Raw genomic sequence first — 27,118 nt, forward strand, 5'->3', positions numbered from 1 at the left:
CGCATTAACGAAGGATAAATTTTCCAAGGTTATTACCGCAGGAAACAAGGAAAAGTAGTCAGCCATTAACACTCCTAACATGGCTCAGATGTTCGACAAGCTCTTGCATTCAGAAATTGACTTTTCGGCAAAAAATCTTTTTTATAGTTTGATAATTTATCTAGAAGTTATTATTAAATTAAATTTAAAATGTAATACTTAAGAAAAAGTAATATTTACTTCATCTCATCAGAAGGACATAATTTTAGGGTTAAAGCTGTATAAAATACCAATGCAAAACATACATCTGTATTTCGAGACTTTCGAGAGTCTCGTGGAAGTGGTATAGTCTCGTCTCGTCAAAAAGTGGTCTCGTCTCGAATTTTACCCAACGGTCTCGTCTCGAAAACGAGACGAGACTCGAGACGAGACGAGAAAGTCTTGAGTCTCGCGGCAACACTAATTGCTGACTAATATTGGTTGTGAGGATTATCATATCTTTCGTTTTTACTGGAATTGATGTCTTTTAAAATTATTTTCTGGGATTCACCTATGCCTAGTACTTTCAGGCATCAATGAGAACCATAAAATGTGGTACGTATTTCTGATTGCTGACGTGTCTATGTTCTCTAATAGTCATCATAAGGAAGTTGATTCCCATTGTTGGCAGATTTTCTCTTCATCATGATGAATGACCCCATAAACTTCCTTCCTTCCAACTGTACCTTATCTTATAAGCCCTTTGTAACGCTACGAACCGTTTCGTTGACGAAAAACTTTTCGTCATGCCTACTCACGCAAGTTTATACTCAAAGATGCCTCACTGTATACTTCCCACAATATCCTACACCTTGGTAGGGAACAATTTTTTTTCAAAGGGCCCACCAGGATAAGATGGTGGAATCGATTCCAGCGAAATACGAGAGTGTAGTGAAGAGTAAGGTCTCCAACGACACCATATTCGAACGCGAGTCACTAGGCAAAGTTTGACAACAGCACTGCATTCCCTGGTTCCTACACGGAAGTGTAGAACCACCATCGTGGCTATAGCCCGCTCAGTCACTGCAATGTTGTAGTTAGGATGGAGTTCCACTAAGCTCGCCTGCCAGGCGCAAACCACGCTCAGCCATTCGATTTTTGAATGAAGAAATTATTTTCCAATAGAAATTCATCACCAGTTAGTGGAAGCGTACGATGAGAAGTTTATAGATGCCATAAACAAGCGGAAGTGGAGCCGGGAGTTTTCTGATGGACGGAAAGAACGTCAACGATGAGCAGCGGTCGGGTAGGCCGAGTTTGCCGGAATCAACGGCGGCTAAAATTTTATTTATTTCAATAAAGTGGTACACGTGCAGCAAGGCTGCCAATTTATAGTGCACTCATAACAACTAATAGTAAATAGTTAAATCAATAATTATATAAAGCAGCAATTGTAATACCTATTACCTGGTACTCTTTTATCCCGGGATGACTAGTGGTCCGATATTTGTGCGATGCGTGAGGGAAACCGGCATAATCCCGCGGAGACCGTCGTGTAATTGATGATGATGTTTCAGAAGAAGCCTTGTTGCAGTCAAATGATGTCTTAATGATGCTAACCTGGTATCCTCTGCTCAGCTGGTGTGAAGTGCTGAAAATTACAGATCGGAATCAATATATATAATTATGCAATTAAGTTACACTTGCCTTGTCAACGAACAGTTTATTTACAATTAGATAATTTATTTCAATTTTTGTGACGAATAGTTAGTTGGTTTTAAATTTTAATTTTCATGCTCTGCGAATTCGAAAAATCTGGAAAATTTAGAAAGGTGGTAGGACAAATTGATACATATTTACAAACAAAAAACCTTTTCTGTACCTCGATACCTTTAAGATACTGTTTTTTTTCTTCAACGCCTTCGAATTTTTTTTAAAGAGGACGGATTGAGAGGCATGAGTTCCAATCATGCCGCTGACGGGCAGAGAAATCCTAATTTCATGGAGAAATAAGCTCTAATTCTTTGCGTGCTATGGGCATAATATTACGCCACGTGAATCTCTTCGATTTATGCTACGGGCGTAATAATACGCCAACGGTGTCTTGAAAGATCGTAGTTTGCCTTTTTTTAACAAAATGATACTAACCTCTAAAAAAACAAATGAAAAATACAAAAGAAAAATTCCTTCTTCAAAATGATACCAAACACCTATTCCTCGCACCGAAGGTTGCTTGCTAAGAAATAACACAGAAGTAATCGAAATGACTAGCGTTGGGGAAAAATGTCTACAGTACTATAAACAGTACGGTGAGTGATAATCAGGACTGTTAACCAAATTTTATATTCGTGAAGAAGTGATCTATAAAAGTCATAACTTTTCAATGCGATTTCTCGCGAGTGCAGATAATGTATTGCAAATAGTAAGAATAAATGATTTGCTATGCACAAATCGAAGCGCTGCGGGAACTTTCTAAATTAGATTGAAAAACTCCCAAAGTGGTAACAGACAGAATGGTGCTTCCAGCATGCAGACCCCCTGATTTTCATTTTTTCTTTACCCATTTCCGCCGAGAAAACTTTCTGCGAGCGATTGTGAAGACATGCATTCATGTTTGAGTAAGTTGCTCATTTGGTCATCTTTAGTAATCAAGGGATAAATATAAACTGATGATAAATCAATTTAACTCTTCCGAATGATCCGTAGCAATACATCTACAATGGATGGTTACTAGGTCAGGATATAATGTTGTTAAATTTCTACGAGTGAAATTGATAGAATGGATGAATAATGAGGGAAAGCACTATTTCGTATAAAGGAAAGTTAAAATAATGTATGCAATGCCAGGTCGTGTTTGTTTCTATGATACTTGCATGTAATTTACAGAAAAGAGGCGTCCATATTGAATTTCAGTTTCGGACCCGTCCGTTTCCGATAATGGGATTATTCCAATCGGCTTGAAAAAAAAACAAATAAGTGGATTACGTTTTAGCAAGCTTCAGCAACATATTTGTGACAATTTAAAATAAAAGAAGTAGTGGGGGATTTCTTCAAGAGTCATGTTTCAAGATTTCTTCAGCAGGAAAGTAGAATGCAGCCATTTGGCTACAGTAGGCGGTAATAGTTTATGATAAGAGATGCGTGAAAATCGCAAATGCGATAAATGCAATATAGATGCGATGTGCGCAAATAAATGCGACATAGATGCGATGACTGGACTTTTATGATACTTTTACGCAAATTTGCCTTTTCGACGGCAAAATTCGTACATTTTGTGCCGAGCGCAGTTTAAATGCTCCACCGACACTCACCGCTTATAGCATGTGAGCGACTGGCCAGCTGCTAGTTGGCTGGGACTCTACGTGGCCGCGAACTACGAGTGGGCGCGGGCAAGCTACACCTCCGCCACTAAATGTCTTATTCCTTAATTTATTATTGTTCTACAACATGATTATTTAAATTATTCTGTAATTTGTCATATAACTTTGTTTCACTACATTTTATCGTCATCTACCTCATTATGAAAAGAAGAAATAGACGCTACAAAATGCGATAAACTGTTATTGAAAGTGCGATAAAAAAAATGAAAGTGCGATTTTTACGTATCTCTAGTTATGATACCCCTTCACAACCAAAAACATTCCCATTACTAACATATAATGACCATTCAATCCTCAGAAGGCTTTTAGTCTCACCAGCAGCATATGGCTACCTCTCTCGATCTCTTGTCACCGTCCGGAATCATTCCGATCGGTTTTCATTCCGAACGGTTGATTCCGATTGGTTGCAATGCGATCGAAATTATCTCTCCGATGTCGATATGAGCCCCTGCTGTGAGTCTTGGGAGTGAGAGTTTTGAAGCACAACATATTCCGATCGCATAGCAACCATTCGGAATCAACCGTTCGGAATGAATGCCGTTCGGAATAATTTCGAGCAGTGTCAAGCACGTCCTCCCTGCATCCAGTCCATTTCTGCTCCAACTATTCTCATGTCTTTTGCAATTTGGTCCATCCAGCGATGTCAAAGCCATCCCAAAGATCGCTTTCCTCTCGGTAACCCTTCTGATTCATCTTTTATCATTGTGGTATGCTCTCATTTTGATACATGTCGTGTAGGTACTTGTAATTTTTATTCGTGGGCTACTAAGTCTGGCCATTTTTATAGCCATCATAGTTTATAATAGGGTAGTTTCCTTCATCAAAGAAAACGAAAGGCATTGATTGCGATTCGTTACCCACCATTAGTGTATTCATAATATACAAATTATTTGGCTTTAGAAATACCGGTTTAGACGAATGGCAATCGTCAATTTTATCCTCATTTTAAAAAGGCCAGATTGGCACCCATGCGATGCCACTCCACATGACGTCACAGGGACCTAGTTTCTACACGAGTAGATAGGAGATTTACATCGTCAAAGATCACCAATGCATGCATGAGGCACAGACTTCAGGGAAACACATACTAATAATCACCTATTAAAACTGCCTATGGTCGGAAAGTTTCCTTCGTTTGATAAGGTATTTATAATCCTTATTTAAGCCAAGCGCTACCCGCTAGCAGGGTACTCTGCTACCTGCTAGCACCCTGCGTCGTATCAGCACTCAAAGCCTCGCCCCAAGGTCACCTCACACGGGGAAGTGGTAACCAGAATGACGTCATACGGGGTTTTCCCAGCATTCATACTTAGCCCTCGCGTTTTCGCTAGCTGGAAAATTTTCACTTTCCATTCAATGGCGAAAAATAGATATATTCATTTGAAAATCTAAAAGCGTGAAATACGTACTCCAGGAGTAATAATCTTTCGATTTAGGCAATAAAAAAATAATAGGAAATCACCCTATTATAAAGGTTTACTAATATTTTCCGAGTGTCTGCCTACCCTAAGATATTTTGTTTTCTGTCCATTTACTTTGCTATCATATGCTGGCCTCGGTGGAGGTGGGGCAAAGTCCGCGCCTGCCAAAAAAGCCCCTATTCAGGGAATGGGTTTCATGTTGTCCATTGTTAATGTTGGAATCCCCGTTATAATGGTCTTTACGTGCTATTAATGGGGAAAGTAAAATAAATAAATGAAATAAATTTACTTGAAGACCAATTTTCATTTAAAACATTCCCAAAACGAAGCAAATACAGAGCGTGCTTGCGGGAGGCGCGTTTCTCTTGTTTCTCGAGCGGCAGGGAGGCCAGATGGATGTCGCGGGTGCGTGGGTTGGGCGACCGGAGATAGATAAAAGTGTCAAAGCGGTGGAAGTGAGACGATAAGAGGACTTACACCCTCCTCCCGCCCCCCTCTGCTGGTCCCGTGCATTGGCTGCCCGCCTCTCCGCCCATTCCACTCAACCCACGCTTGCTTCACGATCACGTCTCGAAATACCACGCACAACTGACTCAGCGTCGGAGTGAACTTTGAACCTAAGATATTTTAAGCATACCGGGGGTAGCCACGTTGAAAACTTAATGGAGTCACCCGCAATGCTCAAATAGGTTGGTTTCCTATTTCTTCTTTATTGCCTAAATCGGAAGATTATTACTCCTGGAGTACGCATTTCACGCTTTTAGATTTTTAAACGACGAAAATGTCTAAATTATTTATGTCAAAAGTTTTGTGAATTCTCTTCTAATTTAATTAATTTTTAAAATTAAATATGAAGAGAATACACTCTTCTTATAAAACTCTTTCGTAAACTTTATTTATGCTATGTAATTTCCGAGTAATCAATGAATTTTTCGTACAATTCATTGCAGGGAATCAATTCCCCGAGTTTGGATCACTGTTTTGATTATCGTAGAGTACGTACACTTCATAGATTGTGAGTAAGAGAAAGTATGAACGATGATAGCTATGTGGTTATGAAAACATCGATAGCAAAAATAGATATCTTAAAAACAATTTTATTCCTTCTTTGACAATTCGGTCCCAATAATTGTCAGTGCGGCAGAGAACTTTCGTGCATTTGAAATCCACTCTGTGGCCGAGGTCTAGGCAATGCTCTGCCACCGCGGATTTCAGTGGGTAGAACAGGCGTAAGCATCTTTCATGTTCCGTCTGTCTTTTTTCTATGGTGCGGACTGTTGCCCCAATGTAAACGTGGACGAATTCACACGGAATACTGTAACCTCCTATCGTTCTGAAGCTCCGGTCATCTTTCGGTGTCCCAATACAGAGACAGAGCTCTTGATAATGACGAGTAAAATTTGAAAGCGGTAGACTGAAAAAAGAAACCTCTGATAAAAGAAACCAAAAAAGTAGGATTAGAAATTAGCGAAGAAAAAACAAAATACTTAATTGTTGGTCGACACGCAGAAAATATAGAAGCAGAGGCTTTAAAAGTCCAAAATTACACCTTTGAAAGGACAACAAATTTTAAATACTTAGGAGTAACCATAGAACAGGAAAATAAAGAGGAGGTAGAGATAAATGCAAGGTTACTTCTCGGGAACAACTGTTATTGGGCTCTTAAATCATTGCTAAAATGTAAACTTCTGTCAAGAAAAACTAAATCAAAACTGTACAAGACAATAATACAACCAGTAATACTCTACGGATCCGAAACCTGGACTTTAACAAAAAACCAGGAGAGGAAATTGATAGTTTTTGAAAATAAGATCCTCAGAACAATATATGGTCCTATTAATGAAGATGAAGTATGGAGGATCAGAACCAACAAAGAGCTCAGAGAATTATATACAGATCCGGATATAATAGCGCAAATAAAAAGCAGGAGATTAAGATGGGCCGGTCATGTAAAGAGGAGAAAAGATGAGTCCATGCTAAGAATGGTATCTGAAAATCAACCCCGAGGAAAACGTCCGCTTGGGCGACCCCGACTAAGATGGCAGGACCAAGTGAAAAGGGACTTAGGGAAGATGAGAGCAGATGCAGAATGGATGGCGGATAGAGATAGATGGCGACATGTTGTTGGTGAGGCCAAAAACCTCCTGAGGTTTGAGTGGCCACATAGGTAAGGTAAGACTGAAAAAAATAGTGTGGAAAACTACCACGGATTTTTGTATCTCATTATAAACCTATCATGTTAAAATAGTGTTCTTGGAGTGTAGGTCAACGGATGTTATGCAAAAAAGTTTTGGCCAACGTTTCTATTTATTTTAAACTATCATCAGGGCTTAGCTTTGCACATATTTATTGATATTGATAAATAATATTAATATTTTAGTTTAAAACAAACAGAAACGTTGGTAAAAACTTTTTTGCATAACCTACACTCCAAGAACTAATTTAGCATGAATTAAACGAAGTCAAGATAAGGAAAAAAATATATACCTATCTTCATCGGCGGAATACTTAAGTAATAGAGTTTGTTACGTCACACGCATAGAACCGGGAACTCCTCATACGTCGATATTCAAACACAATTAGGACATGTCTATATTTTTCTCATTATTCCGCTGAGCGATGTTGAGATCTGCGGGTGATTATATTATCGTGCCTGATGATTTCAACTTTCGGAATAATTTGGTTTAAAATTTCGGAGGTGAAATGTTTTTTTTTCGTTCTTTTGGGATTCCCGATTGGTCTCATTGACTTTCACCGTTCACGGAATTTCATTAGGGAAATCGATGGACCCCAAATTAAAATTCCGAGTGTTTGTTTATACTTAAATGGGATTTAAACACGTTATTAATATCATTTGATATTTTCGTGCGTTCAAAAATTCGCATTAAAATAATATTTTTCGAAAGGGACTACTATTGTTCGTATTGTCGAAAAGGGCTTTTTTTTGCATAGTTTCGACCGCGGAAAACTTAATGTAAAAAATTTTGTTCACCATTTTAGTAAATTTAAATATCATCATTGTTTTATGCTTAATGCAAAACATATTTTCGAATTTCGATTTCTTATGTCATTATTGTATTTGATCGCTAAGAACTGAAATCTCATTATTTGGCTCATTGAATTATTTGGCTAATTTGAATCTCATTATTTGGCCTACTTGGCGCGTGACAGCTGTAACGGTAAACCAAGTTCACCACAACCACCCAGCTTACAATACAATGATTTCGGTGCGCATCCGTAACGCAGAACGCAATTAGTACATGCGTGTTGCATGGGTAGTATGTTGTTTATGTTAGCGGAAGGTTATGCACTAAATTGAAAAAAAAAATGTTGATTTCATATTAATTACAAAAATATCGATTCAAAAGGGGGTTCTCAAATGGCCGTTTGAGAACCCCCTTTTGAATCATTTATCCATAGAAGCCGAGGATATCATTTTCCCCGTTATCTACACGGAAATATTAATTAACTGTTTTGAATAAATTATGGTAATTTGTATTTTTTCCCTTTCTTAAACAACTGTCACTTTTTTCACTATAAGTAGCAATTTCCATCGTTTTGTGAATTTTTCATTATTTTATTTCCCCTTTTTTAAATTTTCTTTTTTGATATATTTGTATATTTCTTCTTCGGACATATTCAGACAAAGAAATTAAGTTATCCACCGACTGACGTCTATTAGTGTTATAGAGATTAGGTTTGCAGTGGCATACCAATAGGAAGTGAAGTATTGGAATTATGTGTAGATAACTATTTCAAATCTAATAGAATTTTGATGTGTAAATAAATTAAAATTCACTGCAAATTTCCCACGAGTATTTGTAATATAAATTCACGATCGGTGGCTGAGCATTTCATACGGTATGCTAATTTTCTTTAGGTTTCGATTGCATGATTTAAGAATATCCATTAAAAAGAACGCTTTCTAGTGAATTGTGGGCATTTTGCGTAACAGATATAATTGTTCATTGTTATTATAGCTTTTTCATGAAGGTAAATAAACTTGGGTTGAATCAGTGATATCGGCGATGGAACTATTTACAATACCTTTCCATTTAAATAACAGTATTCATTTGTGTTTATGTAAACTTGGCAACAATCTTACTTACCAAAACCTCTTCCAATGAGACGGATATGAGGAATATATGAGTTTTCCCGAGGATGATATTTTACCGTGAGAAATACCGATGCAGTTATTGTCAAATATTTGCTTTATAATTTGGCACATGTCGGTAGCATTTATCAGCTAGATGCTCAGGAAAAATACACACGAAGAATTAGCCTCTATCAAACCCATTTGTTTATTTATATTCTCTTCCCTTGATAGCTGATGCGTAATCCAAAACGTCAACATTGCACTGATACCGCGCTAAGAAGAACCCTATCTTCGTTAACTCATCAAGCTAAGTCGGCCACGCCAATTCGATGCGACAACAATCAGAGCCTATCAAATCAATTTCACGGCTGTAGCGCTACTCTAAAACAATCAAGCTCAAGCAATCATGATCATTTTTGATAGCGATCTATGGTTTCAACGGTGAAGTGTATTTTTTTCGATCATGTCAGAGGAGAGTGGAAGTATAACATGCTTCTTAATGAGTCGAGTCCCACTCCAAAAATCGCTAACACCTTTCAAGTGTTATTAGAGATAATCATCACCGATGGACATTGAAAAATCCTTTGTCGTGATTGCTGACAATTACGTTAAGCTAAGTGTAATAATCTGTCGGAACACTTGAGAAGGTAGCAATGTGACAGAGATTGATCGAAATTGATTGATAATGAAAATTTGTTACATATTTTGTCAGCTCAAGTGGCTACTCTGCTTAGAATTTCATGCAGAGGGTTTGCACTGGTGCTGTTGATATTGATAAAACTTATTTATGTATCGTATCATCATCACATGCTGCTCCACAGTGCGGTGTGAGCCTTGATTTCCTCTATTATATGTCTCCATTCATTTCTTCTTACTTTCTCCCTCCATCTTGTGATTATTATCACCTTCAAATCAACGTCCAGATCCTGTAGCCATCTCTTCTGGTCTACTTGTCCTTCTGATCGCTTCCATCTTGCTAGTGATATTGTTCTTTTAGTATTTAAATTAATTTGTCGAGTATAATCTGAGGTTTCAGGCGAGATGGAGTGGAAACGGAGCATAATGAAGAGGCAGGAGCAATTTCCACAATTTTCAATTTATTGGTACTACCGGGGGGGGCGCAAAAGATATCTTGAGTTACCTTTATTTTTATCGTAATAAAAAATAATCAAGTCAGATGCAGAGTTTCAGAAATTTTTAGTTAAACTGATTATACACATATTCAAGACAATGCCATTTTATGGTATAAAAGAGTTTCAATTGTGGTTCTGCTATGTTTGGCAATACGGGTGGCACCGTAAAGGGGGGCGCGCGCCCCCTGCGCCCCCATCTGTATCCGCCACTGAATCGGTGGTGGTTCTGAAATGAAATTCACTGCCATTAAATTATCTACTAGCCAAAATGTAGTCTAAAACGTTGCTGTGCTGACATACACAGATTCGTTCTTGGAAGTACCCGTAATTTTTAATCACGACAACTTAATGAAGAGGCAGGAGCAATTTCCACAATTTTAAATTTATTGGTACTACCGGTTTCGCTTACAGCATCATCAGGACATCATCACCTGATGATACTGTAAGCGAAACCGGTAGTACCAATAACTTTAAAATTCTGGAAATTGCTCCTGCCTCTTCATTAAGTTGTCGTGATTAAAAATTACGGGTACTTCCAAGAACGAATCTGTGTATGTCAGCACAGCAACGTTTTAGACTACATTTTGGCTAGTAGATAATTTAATGGCAGTGAATTTCATTTCAGAACCACCACCGATTCAGTGGCGGATACAGATGGGGGCGCAGGGGGCGCGCGCCCCCCTTTACGGTGCCACCCGTATTGCCAAACATAGCAGAACCACAATTGAAACTCTTTTATACCATAAAATGGCATTGTCTTGAATATGTGTATAATCAGTTTAACTAAAAATTTCTGAAACTCTGCATCTGACTTGATTATTTTTTATTACGATAAAAATAAAGGTAACTCAAGATATCTTTTGCGCCCCCCCCCTTGAGTTTTCCCTGTATCCGCTACTGCACCGATCCGACGTGAAATAAAGTCCTCGGAACGTTTCATGTTTGTTAGTCGGTTTGTACCAGGAAGAAGATGCAATAGCGCTTAAATATATTGCAACTAATAAATCAACCTTATAAATTACAAGGACCAACGTCCACTATTTAACATAACGAGCCATAGTAACAGTGAACGCAGAGCTCTTAGCAGCCAACCAATCAATTATGCAAGAGAAAATGAGCATTACAACACTACGATCAAATGAAGGTAGGATTTAGTCATTTTAAATAAGGACATACATGCAATTTATACTATCCACTCCCAATTTTAATGAGTTGGTTACGTAATAAGAGATCTGGCACTTAAATAGAGTCATTGAGAACAACTGAAAATAGGAAGGGCTTGGTTACAAAAGCGTAAACAACAACAGACCATGCGAGGCAGGAGTGTGTGACATCATCAACGTAACTTACAACTACATCTACATAATACCCTGCGAGCCACCTCTAGGGTGTTTGGCAGGGGGTGATCAATCACCAGCATGCAGCATGCAATTGGACTCCCATATGCACACCACACGGTCCAAAAAGCGTCACGTATACTAACAAATTATACTACTACATGCTGTTAGAAATAATAATACAATTCAGAAACATGCATTAAACCATACATAAGTTAGTAGGCTAGACTAAAAGTCATACAATCTATTTATGAGTTCTATCGCTGCCGTTATAATCTCTTATTTGTCGTGGAAAAAAGACATTCTGAACCAGTCTGTTCTACAATCTATCTCTCTTATTTTACTTATAGGTACGATCTGATCTTCCGTAATATGTTGGCGTCCGTAAGATATGGTTAACTTCGTTAACTTAACTTAACAACCCAACAAACGGTAAATGACGGGTTCTTAACCTCTCAAAATCTTTGACAGTCGATTAACAACAATTGTCCTTTGAACAAGCCCATCAAGCCCAGCCCAACAACCAGTGTCCGTAGCTTCGCGTAGGTAGTTAATATAAAAATCGTTATGAAACCAATGCAAAGTATATAAATTTTGTAAAATTAGTGATGCGCGTTTAACGCTGACCAATGCTTTAAGTTGAGGTTTACTTGGAAAGGCTTAAAAAAGCAAGTTTATGCACTAACTCGCTTAGCTCGCTGGGGGGGCTCTGCCCCCCCTAGGCCCCCCCGAAAAAGGCCTTCGGCCTGTTATGCTCACTGTGGGAGGTCTTACACTTTTTGTTTGCTACTTGTTACTTAAGGATCGTTTACTTTTAAGCTGGCTAACTTAGGTATAAGCAATATTTCCACTTTCACGTAAAACGAGCGCATGGTACGTAGGCTACAATGTGAATGTAAATATTTATAAAGAGAAACGTTTTTCTGAGGGGCTATAAAAAAGAAAAATAAATTTCTACGAGTTTCTCTAACTTATTCAATTCAAATACAAAAAACGTTGAGACCACGTCCCACTGTAAAACCCAATGCATACGTTATATCATAACATAACGACTTTACGTATTACAATGAAAAACACGTTTATTAATTATTTTCCACAAAACTCAACCAAATTCTTGATATACGAATAAGATGTAACAGCTGTTCCCCTTCGTAAGCGAATTACGTTGGGACTGAATATCAATATCTAGAAACAAATGCGCCTTAGCATGAATTGGGGCTAGTATAACGAATTTTATCGAAATATTATTTATCGTGATCGTGAATGATTTCACTTCAGAAATGCCTCTATTTAAAGTTTTAATGAATCGGGATACACAAATATCTCAGCTTTAATATCCAAAACGCAATGCGCAATAACTCTGGTGAGAACGGAGTGAGTAACGGATCACAGCCTTTGGTTTACAAGACATTGTGAATGTCAAGATTTCGATAATTTTCACAGTTGAATAACTTAGTCACTCAAGGAAACGTGATTAACGCAAGACAAATAATTGAATAAGAAATACCTTTATTTGCACTTATCTTCCATATTGTATTATTCACTGCCTATTCACTCCTGCAGCTCACGGATAACATTGTACATTAAAAAGGAAATTAACGGAAAAAAGAACGTAAACAAAAATAAAAAGTTATCACCATCACAAAACACGATAATAAAATCATTTTTACCAACCTATATTATGTAAGACTTGTTTAAAAGTCTTTCTACTACAATCGTGTATCGCCAACAAGATACGAACTATAGTCAACAGCACGAATCATATTTCTAATATGGCATTTAGAGCACTTGTTAACTTTGAAATTAATAACCACCACACTCTCGATGTAATACACCAAAAACAACAACTAATTTCTTACCTTACATTTCTCCGCTTTTGATTTGAATGCGCTTTGATTTAAACAGATGTTTGTTCTTGCGGAAAGAAGACGCAAAGAAATAGACACTTCAATTATTACTTTCTTAATTTCCTACCTTATATTTATCAGTTTTTCGTTTCATTTCCCTTATCTTCTTTCCCAATTTAGCTCCTTTTGTTTGCATAAACAAATATGTTGCTATGATAGTTCGTTTGTATGACTGCCGCGCCGCCATTGGAATTTGGTGGCCATTTTTTGAACTAATCCTCATACACTCAATTTTATACGAATAGACGGATAAATAATTGTAAATTTAGTGTTTTCATAATTTTTCCTGGGGTTTCAGACAATTTTAGAGGGGGTCTTCATTAGACTTTTTGCCGTATCTCGTCTCGTTCACCCCAAACATTTGTATACGTGAATGAATGAATGAATGAGTGGTCGTTAAGGGGCTTCATGTTATATAGATAACTACATTTATCCAGTGGGGTAAAAGTTTTTCAACCACATTGGTCAACGCGCAGTTCAACAAGAAAAGTAATGGTACCAAAATCATAAAAATATAGCTCATAGGGCATTGTTTTTATAAGTGTTCAAACACGAGTCTGCATACCTTTGGTATGGACACAAATGCGAACCCAAGATCGAAGCTGGGGGTGGGGGGGGGGGGGCACGCCATGGATGCATAAGTTATAGGTGAGATTTAGGCATGGATAAGGTGAATAAAACCAACATTTTAAGGAAACTGTAACAGCTATTTATTATGTATGATCTTAGGTTTTCCCGGCGTATCAGTTGCAGAAAAGTTTCTCGGGTTTTCTACCGGTTGATGTCGTCCATGTCTCGGAAGATCCCCTGAGGATGATAAGCAAGTCGCGGATCGAAACGTCGGGCGATATGGACGACATCAACCGGTGGAAAACCTTTGAAACTTTTCTGCAGCTATTTATTAGTTTTTAAAATTATTAGCTTGAAAAAAATATAATTTTCCTTAAAGAAATTTGCGATTTTTGCTTCTCACTGCCCTCTCCTGCCCCTCGCTGGGTACGCCCATGTATGGACAGAACTTGAGATACTCTACCATCATAATAGGAATGGGGAAGGGCGACCTCCTACTCACCTTTTAGGAAAATTTTGGAAAAATTACATGACTGAAAACACATTTTACATAATTTTTAACTCTTAAAATTTGGATTTCATTACAAGGTTACGTTAAAATTTGCCATACTCAAAACTAGAGTCTAGTTTTGACTATTATTTTCATTTCTCCTAGGCTTTGGGGGGGGGGGGACTCTATCCCCCTTATCCTTCCCCATTGTTGCGCCACTTATACTCGTGATTTCCTTTCCTCCACTCGCAGCCGAAAAGGCAATGGCAGTCAAACGTCCCCGCATGACGTCACTCCCTTCCCGGCATTCCCGCCAAGCCTTCCCCCCCCCCCCCTTCTCCAGTGGACGCATCACCCTCCCACGCTAACGCGCCCAGATAAAATCTCCACCAATCCCCACACTCCATTCCATCCCTCCCAGTCCCCCCCCCCCTCCATCTGCGACGACAATCCCATAGGGCGGCACTCTTTAAAAACTAAAAAAAAAGAAAAAGTGAAAATAAGACGTTGTTTCCCGTTTCCATTCCACCCCTCCTCCTCCTCTGCCCTTCCTCTTGCCGGCTTAGCAGCTGCTATCTTCGTCTCCTTAGCCTTTGGCTGCGATATATACTCATATTCCCGAACACTACCTCCTCCGCTTTCATTTAGACGGCCTACGCGAAGCGATTGAAGTGTGCATTTTCCAATGGTATTCTTCATACATCTACATATACATAATACCCTACGAGCCACCTCTAGGGTGTTTGGCAGGGGGTGACCAATCGCCAACATGCAGCATGTAAGATGACTAGCCTTGCATGGATTTGCTATCTATTAATTACTGACCATTGGCAAGTGTTGTAATTGCATGAACATACATATGCATCTACATCTACATAATACCCTATGAGCCACCTCTAGGGTGTTTGGCAGGGGTAGACCAATCGCCAACATGCAGCATGCAAGAGGACTAGCCTTGCATGGATTTGCTATAGGAATTACTAACCATTGGGAAGGGTTGTCACTGCATGAACATGCATGTATATATTCAGCTACATTATTATTACCAACCACATTATTACCAACATGCAGCATAGAAGAGGTCCGCCACATGCACACCGCACGGTCTTAGAAATATCACGCGTATGAGCAAAATGATCGCTACTCCTCTGCCAAACACCCTAGAGGTGGCTCAAGGGGTATAATGTAGATGAAAATATGCATGTATGTTCATGCGATGACAACACTTGCCAATGGTTAGTAATTCCTAAAGCAAATCCATACAAGGTTAGAACTATGAAAAAAACATGCAATGAGTCGTCCCAGCGAGTGACGCAATTAATTACATTACTTGAGACATCGTTGCTATCCTTAATAATGCGAGGGAAGAATGTCATTTTATATCTCAATGTTTTGGAGTCTATTTCTTTCATTTTCTTCCCATGATCACGTCTAACATAGTACGACGGTAAGCGAAGGATGTGATTCACGTCGTCTGAGATAATATATTCTTCGAATTTACTAAGTAAATTTAGCCTACACTTCGATCTATGCTCCAGCAAAGTTTCTCATTCTAACTCATACTGTGTAGCATACTGGAAACGCTGCATTTTTTGTCGTAAACACTCATCACGATTCTGGCCGCCCTGCGCTATACATATAGGTATAGTGTTAAATAAAGCTGAACTTTTACACCTTCAGAGCTTTCATTTCGGGGCCCGCTGAGACCAAATGAAGCAATGATAAACAAAGGTATCGCACTGCCCAATGATTTTATTAAACAGTTCACAACACATGTCCGATTACCGATGTGCCTAGTGATGATTGACTGATGTACCTTATCAGTGGCCTAACTATGGGGGGGGGATTAGGGGATAGAGCCCCCCCCAGAGCCTAGAAGAAATAAAAAAAATATTTAAAACTATTGTCTACTCATGGCTTTTAATAACAGCATCTGCTTAAAGTTAAATTTTTAGTGTCAAAATGATGTAAAATGTCCCCGCACCCCGTAGCATTGGCAGGGGGGTGGGTCGCTACCCCAGGCCATGACATTCCTTTCCCAAAGCATAATCCTAGTTTTTTCAAGCAGTTCACTTCGCATTCGTCCTTTGTGATCGGCACTCTATCTTGAACTGGTGATCATTTTTTCCAACAAAGCTGGGTTTTGAAATGTCCTTCCCAAATTCTTCCCATGCTTTTTCCCCACTCATTATATTAAACATGCCACATAGCCTGCTTCTTTTCCTCCTCTCTTGTAAACTCTCCCACCTTAGAACTCTGAGCATTTCTGAAACACTTTCCGTTATTTTATGCTTTCTCAGCACATAGCTAGCAGCTTTTCTCTGCATCTTCTCTAATTTATTCACCTCTCCTTTAAAATGTGGGTCCCAGACTAGAGATATGCGTACTCTAATGTTGGTCGCACTAGGGTTGTTACGCAACTGTACCTAATGATGATTGTAAGACAGTCGAAACACGCGCTGATAACTGTTAAATCAAATTAATGGGCAGTACGGTGATCATTTTTATCATTCGATATGTTGTGCCACGATACCTCTCCGGGAAAAGAGAAGCAAGCCAAAATGGCACTTATACTCCTTCGTTCATGTTGCTGTTCCGCATGTAAGATGTCTCTTTCCTGCTATCGTGTGAGTATGAATCTTGACTTGCATTGTTGTGTCCTCGTCCATTCCTTCCGCTGGTGAGTGGTGAGCTGCCTCAGTACCACCTGTTGGTTACTCTTGTGGGCGAATGCAAAGGCAGTTTTTTGTGTATAAACCCCCGCCGAAATCATGGTAAATCTAAGCGTCCCGGTAGCTCAACTGGTAGAGCACCTGGCCGGCAACCAGGAGGTTCTGGGTTCAAGTCCCAGTCAGTCCCAGATCCCACATTGTGAACGGCTTACCAAGGCACTCATGTCGTAAAGAAAAACCCTACTTAGTCACTATTCAAATACTGGTTCATGCCATAGTCCTCACAGCCCTGAGGACGATGGCCGAGTCGGACATCGAAACGTCGGCAGTAATGCAGTTCCTGACCTAGTGGCGAGCCCAAGAACTCTTTACGAAACCAAATACTGGTGTTTTCTAAGATAATGCATGAAACAAGTTATTATTATAATTAAATTGTTACAAGTAGGCCATTGGCCTGGTGGTAATATATTATGCAAAAACAATAGAAAACATTATAAAAAGCCCTTGGACCCTACTTCTTCAACCGCTTTTTAAAACTATGCAAATTTTTCGGGAAAGGCTCAAATAGTTTTGCTGGTAGGTCGTTCCAGTCCCTTATGATCCTATTCAAGATGGAGAACTGCTTCGCATTTGTCCTTTGTGATCGGCACTTGACTTTAACGCTACCGCGATCATGAGGACAAAGGTGATCGTGAGGACAAACCAAGAACGAAAATCACCATTAAATAATTTCACTTTCGGTGTAAATAACTTTGCAGCAGTGCGTGTCAGCGCAGTAATCAAGGCTAGAGAAGCTTTCGAAATTTGTTGTCATTGAAGAATGATGAAGATCAAATGTAGAGATCTTATGAGTAATGCGGAAGTTCTAAAAAGAGTGGGAGAGAGGAATAGTCTGTTTGAAAACCTTTGGAAAAGAATGATTTGATGGGTCAACAAATAGGACAACGATGGAATACTGAAAATTGTCGATGAAAGACAGGTGGAGGGTAAGAGTGGCAATTGTGGACCACGAACGAGATGAATAAGGCAGAGGATGACGGATATATACACGAATAAGGGATCTAGGAGTTTGCTCTTGGAATTACAAACCATTAGCAATTTTTTTAAGAATAAGCATGTATATTTTGCTAGTTCGCGTAATATTTATATGACCGTGCGGCGTGCATGTGGCGGTCCTCTTGCATGCTGCATGTTGGTGATTTGTCACCCCCTGCCAAACACCCTAGAGGTGGCTCGCAGGGTATTGTGTAGATGTAGATGTATCACTGTACAGCACTGCGTAGTCCTCGAAAAGTCGAATAATTTTACTATATGCATCTCCATAATACCCTGCGAGCCACCTCTAGCGTGTTTGGCAGGGGGTTTTTAATCACCAGTATACAGCATGCGAGAGTATTCCCACATGCACAAGCACATTACACGAACATAAATATGTTACGCATACTAACAAATTATACTTCCTCATTCGTGCAGAGGTAAAACTCGTCTTCTACTCATGAAGGTAATCTGCCAATACAACTAGAACACACACAAAATGCTGCTAGAATTACTAGGAAAATTCAGAAACATGCATTGAGGAATACAAAGTTATTAGGATACAATAAAAAGCCAACGAACCTATTTGTTAAGTTCTAACGCTGCCGTTATAGTCTCTTTGTGATCGTGGATAAAACGACATTCTGAATCTATCGGTTCTACAGTCTATATTTCTTTTTTATTTATGTGATCTACATCTACAGCTACATAATACCTCACAAGCCGCCTAAAAGGCGTGTGGCAGGGGGTACCAGCCGTACACCAGCCGTTTACTGATAAAAAAAATGAAGTGCTCTAACGAAGTTTGGACTAGCGTTTATTAAAGTCCTTTATGGTTCGGGGGAAAAACGTATTCCCATACCTTTCCGTTCGTGAGGACAACATGTAGTGATACAACAATGATTGTGTTGTACAATGATATAAAGTGGTAGTGATATCATAATTATACATAAAATACTTTTAATATAATACATTTTACCAATAACACGACTTTAGCTTTCACTCAGTAGGTTTTCGCAGGTTTTTCATGCCCCCCTTCTTGTGTGGGCGTTTTTCTGCAGTGTGTTTTTTCGCTGAAGGATACTACACCCTTATCCTCGTGTTTTTTCCCACAAACTGAAATCTTTTTTCCACAAAATTTTCACATACAGTTATTCATATTTTTGACATTTCACAAATATTGTATATTGCATATCTTTTGTACTGTAAGCTTTTGTCTATTATTTTTTAATATGTTTGCATTGACGCTATTGAGAGGTTAGGTGGAAGAGGGGACTTCTTAGTCTCAACCTCGCCCGAATAAAGGCATATTATTATTATTATACTGCACTGTGGTCATCTCTAATTTGGTCATCCTGTATCTTTTCTGTGTTCCCTTTACCTATCCCTTTTGAAAAGATATCAAAAGTGGCGGAGGTGTTGCCAGCCCTTTTCCTCTGGATATATATCGAGGGAATGAGCGCGGTTGGTTGGTATTCCTGGCAGCATCGTGGAGCACCAATTGAAGCAGCCAACTCACCCGCGCCTCCGACCTCCCCTTAACACGGCTCTCGGCGCGAAAAAAAAGACAGCCTCTAAATGCTCCGAGGGCGGACATGCAAGTTCACTTCCCTTTTTCCCCGTCCTCCCCTTGCACTAACTCACACTCGCTGGCCACCAGAAACACCGACCTCTCAGACACGACGTGTGCTACAATCCTCTCATTAACTCCTCCTTCACCGGGCACTCCTGGTAATGCCTTGTGGTGGTAAGTGTGGGGAGACAAAAAATGGGGTAGTTTCCTTCATCAAAGGAAACGAAAGGCATTGATTGCGATTCGTTACCCACCATTAGTGTATTCATAATATAAAAATTATTTGGTTTCAGAAATCATCACTCGATAAACTGAATAGAGTCAGGTTAAACACGATGGAACTCCTTCATGACTGCAAATAAATGAAAGACAAAGGCTACTTTCACTATTATTTATTGATGCGAGCGTTTTCCATATAAGAAATCATCATATAATGATTTATATCTGCATAAAACCCGAGTCACCTCTGGGTATATTGGGTGTTTCTTAAAGTATAGAGTAATCTTCGGGGTAAAAGTAAACTTCTTAAGGCCTGTTTACACGATACATTAACACGTACGAGTTAATGTACGTTTGCGTGAATGATTTTTTGTGGACCGGAACGGAACATGTACGAATGCATTAACCAAATTAGAACAGGTTCTATTTTCTGTGCATGCATTCGCACAAGTTGGGTGGTTACACGGTGCATTTTGGCGTTCACTCTCGCGTTCATACATTTAGACATTAACCCATACGTGTTAATGTACCGTGTAAACAGGCCTTTAGAGATTAGAGAATACCTCTAGGATGTTTGTCAGGGGTCACATGTGATGAAGGTGTCCTGATGATGACACCTTACACTGAAACCGTTCGCATTAATAAATAACTGTGTACCCAGTATTACTGGAATGAAGATAAATGACTTTTGTAAATTTGTACAAAACTTTTAATATTAGTACGACGCGTCTAGCTTCGAAACGTGTCGTGGTTACGTACATCGGAAAAAAATCGTCAGTGGATGTTTACAAAGGTTTTTTTTTAAATCTCCATTCAGCATGAATTTTCGCGAAGTGAAAGCCGAATCTATCGATTGCAGCCTTTACCTCTAATGGTGCACTATCGAGATCACTGGACTTGCAAATGAAATAGTCCGTGTTATACAGGCTTCCGACTGATTTTAGGACCGATTACCGAAGAGGAACCATTCTCGAAAGGAGCGTTATAAACGCATTCTGATTCGCTGAGGTGTAGAGGAAGGACGCAATAGCGCAAAGTGCGCCAAACCCAGCGGAGGACGCTAAGAGGAGTTTTAACGAGGCGTCGAAGCAATTGGCGGCGAATTAGGATTCATTCTCGAGCCGCAAGGACGAGGACGATAACTTTCACTCCCTCGGGCACCTGCGACGATCGCCTCTTCCACGAACACATCATGTCGAGTCCCTCAATGCGCACACCAATGCATGCGTGGAGTGGACATCCTCGGAAGTGCTAATCCTAATGCTGAGCATCTAAGCCGCCGCGCCGCCATCAATAGATATCACCAGCAGCATCAGTCAACAATCCGCTGGGAATCGTCGGTTTACATCTCCATTTGCCGCCGACGTATAGCAATAATTTGTCATAACTAATTACAAGAGGGTCGTGGCACCAATTTTTGGTGTTCTAAAAAAGGCTGGTGTCCTAACACCCCCTGCCACACGCCTTTAAGGCGGCTTGCGTGGTATTACGTATATGTAGATGAATTTCAGGAGTACTATTCGAACGAGCGGCAACGTTATCATCCATTTTTATGATAACGAAAACATACGAAGTGAAACGCTTGTACTTCATCATCCCGATGTCGCATTATTAATATCCCAAGTAATAATCGCGGCACAATAGCAATAGGAAAACTTGCCCAAGAATAACAGAACAAAATAAAGTGACGATGAGCGGCTAAATACTCCCTCAAAACAATATTACAGGATGCGCTTAGCGTATTTTCCAACTACCTACGGTTGTTTAGGCACCTATGACGTCACGCCCGGCCTCGGCAACGCTCGGGTGTCTTCGCGCAGTGGTCGGCTCGGAGAAATTTTTCTCGATTTTAAAGTCATTTTTTTAAATTTCTTTTGATGATGAATGGAGAAACTTAAGGTATTTTTGCGAACTAATGTATACATTTTACTTATTCAAAATAGTTTTTAGAGCAATCGACGACCCATGCAAGTTCCCCATTCTCGGAAAATAGCATAGACAAATGAAGGATATAAGCGACCTGACTCTAGTACGGCCTCACTTGGAGTATGCCGCAAGCGTATGAGATACTTATGAATTAGGACTAATAGCTAAAACAAACTGAATACAGCGCAGGACCGCCAGATTCGTGATAAGCCGTAACAATAAAAAGTGCAGCGTTTACATTATGCTAGGCAAGCTATGATGGGGACCCTAAGGAAAATGATAGGCTAAATTTGCTTTGACAATAGGGTGGTTTCCTATTATTTTTTTATTTCCTAAATCGAAAGATTATTTTTCTTGGAGTACGTATTTCACGCTTTTAGATTTTTAAATGACGATATCTATTTTTCGCGATTAAATGAAAAGTGAAAAATTTCAAGCGCGCGAAAACGCGACGGCTAAGTATGAATGCCGAGAATGCTCCGTGTGACGTCATTCTGGTTCCCGCTGCCGCAAGTGAGGTGACCTTGGGGCGAGACTCTGAGCACTGATACGACGCAGGATGCTAGCAGGTAGCAGAGTACCATGCTAGCTGGTAGCGCTTGGCTTAAATAAGGATTAGTAATACCTTATCAAACGAAGAAAACTTTCCGACCTTAGCCAGTTTTAATAGGTGATTATTAAGACATGTTTCCATGAGCTCTGTGCCTCATGCATGCATTGGTAACCTCAGACGATGTATAACTCCTATCCTCTCGTGTAGAAACTAGGTCCCTGTGACGTCACGTGGAGTGGAATCGCATGGGCGCCAATCTGGCCTTTTTCAAATGAGGATAAAATTTGACCCTTGCCATTCGTAAAAACCGGTATTTCAAAAACCAAATAATTTGTGTATTATGAATACACTAATGGTGGGTAACGAATCGCAATCAATGCCTTTCGTTTTCTTTGATGAAGGAAACTACCCTATTAGGAGAAGATTTTTTCTCAGACGACGAGAATAATACCCTTGTTTACCGCCGTGCTATGAAAGATGGGATAACGAAAAGAGTATAATAGAAATATGTGGACTGCAAAACAGAGATTTAAAATCTCATTCTTCCATCGAACTACCAGGGATAGAAACTGGGTCTGGATTAATAAAATTAATGGCGTCACTCGCCAGGGGCCGTCGTTTAACAATCTTTGATGACATTTAAAGAAAACGCTGAGAGAGTATTAGGCTCTCCCAAAGATCGAGTTTGAGAAGTGTTTCAAGGATTGGAATAAGTGCTGGCAGAAGTGCGTAATATCTAATGGGGGTTATTTTCAAGGCAATAACACCTTTTTCCCTCGTTAGACCACATTTAGAATACGCTGCCAGTATTTGGGACCCTCATGAAAAAGGCTTAATAACAGAGTTAGAACGCGTGCAAAGAAGAGCTGCCAGGTATGTGAAAGGTCGTTACGATAGTCTTGTTAGTGTAACTGACCTCTTAGATAAACTCGGATGGGTCTCTGTCGGACCATAGATTGAAAAATAGACTAAACCTTTCAGACAAATTCACGAGCAGTGTCTTTTCTTACGACGTTAACCATATCTTTCGGACGTCAACTTGCTACGGAAGATCAGATCATGCAAATAAAAAAAGAGAGATAGATTGTAGAACAGACAGGTTCAGAATGCCTCTTGTTCCATTATCAATAAGAGATTATTACGGCAGCGATAGAACTCATAAATAGATTGCATGACTTGTAGTGTAGCCAACTAACCTATGTAAAACTTAATGCATGTTTCTTAATTTTATTTTTTATTTCTAACAGCATATGGCAGCATAATTTGTTAGTATACGTGACGTTTTTTGGACCGTGTGGTGTGCATGTGGGAGTCCAATTGCATGCTGCATGCTGGTGATTGATCACCCCCTGCCAAACAACGTAAAGGTGGCTCGCAGGGTACTATGTAGTTGTAGAAACATTAATGCAAACGAATAAAAAACATTTTTTTCGATAAACTAAAATTCCCATTATTTTCTGAATACACCCCTCGTATATGATAAATGTTTCGATATACTTAGGCCAGCCCTATCTGCATCCATTCGCCCCAGGCTCGACCACTTCGACCGCCACTGCACCACCGAGATATTCTACGTTGATGCCCGATGTGTAATATCTCGGTCCATCCCATGGACCACTCCTGCCTGCCTCCTCGTCAATCAATCACCCATGCTGTCTTGTGCATACCCTCTTGTCGTCGGCGCGGCTGCGTCATCGGCTCGTGGCGAGGGGCAAAAAATCAGACGAGAGGCTGGAAGGAGTGAACTGCAGAAACATCTACCATTAGGTGGAGTCGAGGTGGGGGAGAAATTGGGTTTGAGACAATTTATTATGTGGTTATCTGTTGATGTTTAATCCAGAAAGATGAAATGCTTTGAACACCCAAATGTAAGTCAATTCAATTTTTATAATACCTATGATGAAGGATCTGGTACTTTCCGGCGAATGTTGCTGATGAAGTCTTCTCGGGAGATCAGCCGGGTGAAGATGGACAATTCTACCAACGTTTCAATGGCCTTCTCTGCCATCATCTTCAGGGCGAATGATGAATTTGCATCTTCATTCGCCCTGATATGATGGCAGAGATGGTCATTGAAACGTTGGCAGTTTTGTCCATCTTGACCCGGCTTATCTCCCGAGAAGACATTATCAATTTATAATACCTAGTTATACCAATCACCAGTACAAAGTATAAGTATACAAGTACATTAGTATATTCGTGTTTCGACCTCAAGAATGAAGGTGCAAATTAACAGTAGCGTTGTTACCTGCTCAAAATACACTCCACTTTTACTCCAGCATCAAAATCATTCCGCTCCTCTCTTATCATCTCCTCAGCGTACTTGTTGAAAAGGCTCTGCGATAGTGAACAGCCTTGCCTCGGCTAATGCTTATCCAACCTGATTCACCGTCAGCAATACTCACTTGCGTAATGTGAGCCATTTACAGATTAAAAATGAGTCGGCTGACACTCCAATCGACGACTATTTTCTTGCAAATATCCATTGATTTTTACTAAGTCCACTCCATAAAATGCTTTCGCAAAATCCACAAGCAGTCCGCAGTTAATTCTTCGAAAATAATTATGAATATAGCTGACGACGACGACTCTCAACTGAATTACGAATATTGATATTGCTATGGAAGCATTTCTAGCGTGGTGGTCCCACTAATAATGTGGTCTTCTACCCTCTTAGAGTCGCGGGTCGATTAATTGGCTTTTGCTTCCCAGCCGAAAAGTGCCACGAGCCGAAAAATCCGTTTTCAGATAGTTAATTGTTCAAATTAATAATTATGCATTAACTTGACTCTTGAATACAATATCAGGATTTACTATACAGGGTGTCCCATTTATCTTGACCACCCGAAATAACTTTTTGTCAAGACGTAAATTCAAAAATGTGTCAATCAAATGTCCATTAGCCGTCAGGGGGACATTAATTAGCATGATTGCCTTGTAGCTTTGTTATTTTCAAAGATATGGAAAGCGGTATGTCTTTCTTAAATGGCACCCTATATTTTTTTATTCCGCAATTCATTTCCTCTCCTAAAGACTTATTCAAAAATGTAGCACAGTGGACCATTAACATAAACACAATGCTATGAAAAATGACTGACTCACTAGCGCTTAGAGCAGGTACGCGGGTATTGGAACTACTCCACTTGCTGACGTCGACAGTGAACAAATGAAAATGCACACGTCATTCAGTCAACCATCGTCCGTTGAATTGCTGAATAAAAAACATAGGGTGCCATTTAAAAAAGACACACCGCTGTTCATATCTTTGTAAATAACAAAGCTACAAGGAAGGCAGTCATGCTGATTAATGTCCTCCCGACGGATAATGAACATTTGCTTGACACATTTTTGAATTTTCATCTGGACAAAAAGGTATTACGGGTGGTCAAGATAAATGGGACACCGTGTACAGTCATAATTATTAGTCAACAATCCTAAGATTGCTTTGACGCAGCTCTCCATTCTTCTCTCCTCTCCGCAAACCTTTTCATAGCGACATTTTTCTCCTCTAGTACATCATTTATGACCTGTCCTATGCAACTCATTCGGGGCCGTCCCTTGCCCTTCTTCCCTTCCACTTGTCCTTCAACGATAGTCTTCATCAGGCCGTCGTGCCTCAAAATGTGGCCAACTAAGTTGTCCCGTCTTCTGCTCAAGATTTTCAGGAGGTTTCTCTTCTCTCCCACTCTTCTTAGAACTTCCTCGTTACTTACACGCTCAATCCATTTTATCTTCATCATTCTTCGGTAGCACCACATTTCGAATGCTTCCACTCTTGACTTCTCTGCTGCTGTCAACGTCCAAGCCTCGCTTCCATAGAGAAACATACTCCATATGTAGCATCTGATGAACTGTTTCCTTACTTCTGTACTAGTATTCTCAGCTGTAAGAAGATTCTTCTTTTTGTAGAAAGCCCTCTTCGCCTGCGCTATTCCGCTGACTATTTAGCAAATGAAAAGAAAACTATGTAATTTTCCACCAATTAGGAATATATCCAATGAAAAATAAGAAAACTCTTCACCTCTTCAAGCTAATGCTTTTACTATACATTAAAAAATCAATATGATAAGAGTAAAATTTTAAAAAGCATGCTAGGATACAAAAAATGACATAACAGCATTTTTTATCGAAAATGTCACAGTTTATTTAAGTACCTTTGGCATTTCTCTCCTGCGGCATTTCAAGTTGGTGACACTAATTGTAAGTGAGTTAAGGAAGCGATGGTGCGCTTCGCAGGGGGGCTGGTATATAAGTAGGTCCTGAATGAGACGAATAAATTCTATATCAACAACACTAATTTATTTAAATAAATATCATAAATGCAGTAATATACTAGATTTTTGATGCATAATTTAAAATTCAACTCCAGCACCAGTGGCATTTGCCAATCGTCTCAAGGGAATAGTTATACATTTTCTAACACCTACCTTTTGATATTCCTTGATAAGATATTTAACACAAATACAACCCACGTTTCGCAAGACACATTTTAGAAGACAATGAAAGATACAAAAAACACTCACAGGACTAAATTTTCGTTGGCACTACCACCTTCCTCGGAGTTAGGAATAAGATTAATAGGATTAGTTAGTAGTTTAAGATTGGAAAAGGATGAGGTAGAGCTGAGAGAGGAGTAATAGGGGGAGGTGGGGGGAGGAAGTGGGTTTGAGACAATTTATTAGGTGGTTATCTGTTGATGTTTAATCCATAAGGATGAAATGCTTTGAACACCCAAATGTAAGTCAATTTAATTTTTATAATACCTATGATGAAGGATCTGGTACTTTCCGGCGAATGTTGTTGATGAAGTCTTCTCGGGAGATCAACCGGGTGAAAATGGATAAATCT

The sequence above is a fragment of the Ischnura elegans genome, chromosome 11, assembly GCF_921293095.1.
Source record: "Ischnura elegans chromosome 11, ioIscEleg1.1, whole genome shotgun sequence".
Classification (NCBI taxonomy): Eukaryota; Metazoa; Arthropoda; class Insecta; order Odonata; family Coenagrionidae; genus Ischnura; species Ischnura elegans.